At 36.7% G+C, this 3422-nt stretch overlaps 1 long non-coding RNA gene across 2 annotated transcripts in view; it reads left to right on the plus strand.

Moving 5' to 3' along the window:
* The first annotated feature begins 337 nt into the window (after positions 1-337).
* Positions 338-3422, plus strand: part of LOC106947378 (uncharacterized) — an 84135-nt gene continuing 81050 nt past the window's right edge. For both annotated transcript variants that reach the window (XR_001424973.1, XR_001424975.1), the window contains exons 1-2: positions 338-590; positions 1763-1880. This is a non-coding gene — a long non-coding RNA (uncharacterized LOC106947378). The remainder of the gene's footprint in view (positions 591-1762; positions 1881-3422) is intronic.

The raw sequence follows: 3422 nt of genomic DNA on the forward strand, positions 1-3422 counted from the left end.
CATTCTTACTCAGGAAGGACCAGTGGTTCCTGATTATTACCCTTTTTGGAGCTGCACAAGAACAAAAGTAACTCTAGTATTTGTGTTTCACACACTCTTATGTACACGCTTACACTGTATTACTTGATATATACATGCATATGCTTGTTAGGGGCACTTTTGTGAAACTATAGCAAAATTATTTATAACCAAACATATTTATACCGACTTTGATGTAATTATTAGAAATGGACTGTGTAAATAGTTTTACGTTTATAAGCTGATTGTAGGTTGTTACTCATAATGTCCAGTAGGGGATGCTGTATCTTAGTTCATGATGAGATGTGTCTTCATTAAAACCGGAAAACAAGAGTTAAGACGGTTTGCTTCATAGACATAATATAAGATTATATTATGTCTATGGTTTGCTTGTCTCCCATAGTCTCCTGTCAGTCAGTACTGAGTCCTATCTCACGGACTAGGAAGAAGAGAACGTTCTTCATCTTTGGGACTGAGGATTATCGCGCACATTCTTCAGAGCAAAGCTAAAGGTTTCCTAGCAGCATAACACGGACTTTACTAAGTTTGCAGCCCATGGACAAGGGAGCGAGGTAAATGTTTAAGAGCTGTATTTGTTCATAAAGTTAACAATTTCATGTAATGTGTTCATGTTCTGTGTCAAACAAAAGCACTTCAGCAGATGTATTTGATTTTTTCCTTTTAGTTTTCACGATGTATTTGGTGACCTTAAGCAAAACCTAGTTTCGAACGAAGTAACTAAATATGAATCTACTACACCCGTCGAAGCTCTCAAAATTTCTGATCTGAAAATTTGAGCCAATATCAGTAGCCAACATTAATATTGCTTTCATGACAATATTTACCAAATATACATACATATATATATATATATATATATATATATATATATATATATATATATATATATATATATATATATATATATATATATATGGACACATACCGCTGACATTACTTCTCTGCTTCAGTTAAGCGCCACACAATCCTGCGATGCATCGTCATCTGAGCACACAAATACCAGACCAACCTCTATGCTCATGAAATTAAACATAAACGGCAACAAGTTAAAAGACAAATTAATTAACATCAATTAACTAATTCATTAATTAATTAACATCAATCCAGTTTTACCTGTCTAACTGATATGATATCTTAAAAAAACGACTAATATCGGCAGATACCGATGCCGATATATGGTAGTAGTGATTATAGTTTGGTTTTTTGCAGTGGGACAAATGATCGCTTTCTTGAGGTGATTTTGTCCAATCTGTGAACACGTATTTCACAGTATGTCAACCACATCAAAACTACAAGCATGGTTTTCACATGTAAAGTTAAGTTGGATGTGTCACCATATATTTGGCATTTTACACCCTTGTGTGTTGAAAGAAAAAAAAAAAAACGCTTGCGTCAGTGAAGGATGAGAACAGGCTTAACCAGAGTAGTTTGGCTGTGGGTAAGGCCTTTCCTGATTGTTTGCTTAATTACTTGAACAAAACAAGGAAACAAAACACTTTTTAGTGTTTTTTATTTTGGTAATTTTGTCCAAACTGTGCGCATATGTGCTTCTCAGTATTTTCCCAATACTATGTATTTCAGTCTACACCAAAATAAACAATCTTTGTTAATGTTGTTAATGTTTCTTTCAGATTGTTAATACAGCTGTACACAATGTATGCAAAGTGAGTCTTGTTGGCCAAACTGAAGCTGTCATAATAAGAACTTTTTTCCTCAACCATAGAAAACACACTGATCACTCCTGGCTTCAGCACATATGACGGACCCACCGGCAGGCAGACCCTCCTCTTCCTGACCCACAGCTGCCCTGAACGCTCTACCAGCCTCTAATGCCCGTCAGGGTGAGTATTCTCCAAAGCCTCTAAGGAGGCCAGCTAGTTTGTCACCCTTAATGCCTGTATTCCTGAAACGGATAAACAAACAGGCCTGCTAGGATATTTGGCGATGGTTTTGATTTAGACGGATGTAAAGAGGCGTGGATGAATCATTTTGTGAAAACCCTTCGAGTCGCATGCATTTATGTATTCAGAAAGTGTCGGACCTGAATGTTTGGGCTGCTATTGTGTGTGAGTTGGCGGAAGGCGTGTGTGGGGGAGTGCTGGTAAGGAAAGCAGACTTAGTTTGGTAATTGAGTGCTTAATCCCATCAAAGAAAGCTCCTTGCCATCCTCTTCTTCCATAATCTGCCAATAATTACTCAGTCGCAGTATTAGACTGTCAAACACACACATACGCAAAGTTGATCCTGTATGGATGTATGGAGAAGCAGAGTGCCTCTTTCAGCCCTAAAGTCACTTCATCTTAAATTTAGATTTTTTTTCCCCCGACCGTTATGACCCATCGACGAACATCCCAATATAATGTGTTACACAACATGACTCCTTCTTTCTGGCTGATGATGTTTTAGTTCCAGGTTATTTTTATGTCACTTTGTCTAATGTCACATAAGCTGTTGTACCTTTAAGCTCGGTGTTTTCAGACGTTGAAGCGAATCAGAGGAAAGATGAGCTTTCTGAATGTATAGCTGAACAAATCTGCTGTATGTTCACATGGCCTGCAGGTTCCTGACATTTATGTCACCTTTCTGGGGTGATGTGCTGTACTGTTGGACTGTTAAATAACGTTAGGATTAAATGTGCAGTGTACATCCTGCTAACTCTTTCTCTTCTATTTCTGTATAATATGAATACTTTCTCCTAAGTGACACTTTCTCTTTAGAGAGAGGTTTTATTGACTTACTTAAACCCTGTCAAACAAAGGCTTAAAAATGTCCTTAATGAAAGACACTTGTACAGAATCTATGAAAACAAGAAAGTGTTTCCTGGTCTGGGTGATAAAGAAAGACTGACTGGACATTATGACGATTCTGTAAGAAAATATAACACCATGTCTGTTATCTTTAGCAGCATTTTGTTTCTGTGCTCCTCTAATCCGGAAGAAACTTCCAGAAAACTGCAAAACAGCCAAAACGCTGAGATCTTTCAAATCCCACCTGTTTGATTAGTAGTAACTGGAACATTGAGAATTATTTCACCACTTAAACTCACTTCTAGATTATTACATTTTCTTCCTCAGATAATCAGTTAATCTGTGGTTTAAAATAAAAAGGAGAAAAAAAATCCACAGAGAAAATTAACATTTTGATGAATTCTACAACCTTCATCCCATTATACATACACTATACTTTATGCATTACATGTATTTGATGTGTAATGCTAAGTTTAATGATGGCATTTGACAAAATGTAATGTTTATTCCTTGTTTCATAAGTGGTGACCGTTTGCTGTTTTCATGGTGTAAAGCACTTTGAACTGCCTCGATGCTGAAATACAAAAATAAACCTGACCTGGACCTCTGCTGAATTTTAAGTGAGTTTGGAAGGGT

This window comes from Poecilia latipinna, unplaced genomic scaffold, assembly GCF_001443285.1.
Source record: "Poecilia latipinna isolate Pla-1442-1.1 unplaced genomic scaffold, P_latipinna-1.0 Scaffold14, whole genome shotgun sequence".
Taxonomy (NCBI): Eukaryota; Metazoa; Chordata; class Actinopteri; order Cyprinodontiformes; family Poeciliidae; genus Poecilia; species Poecilia latipinna.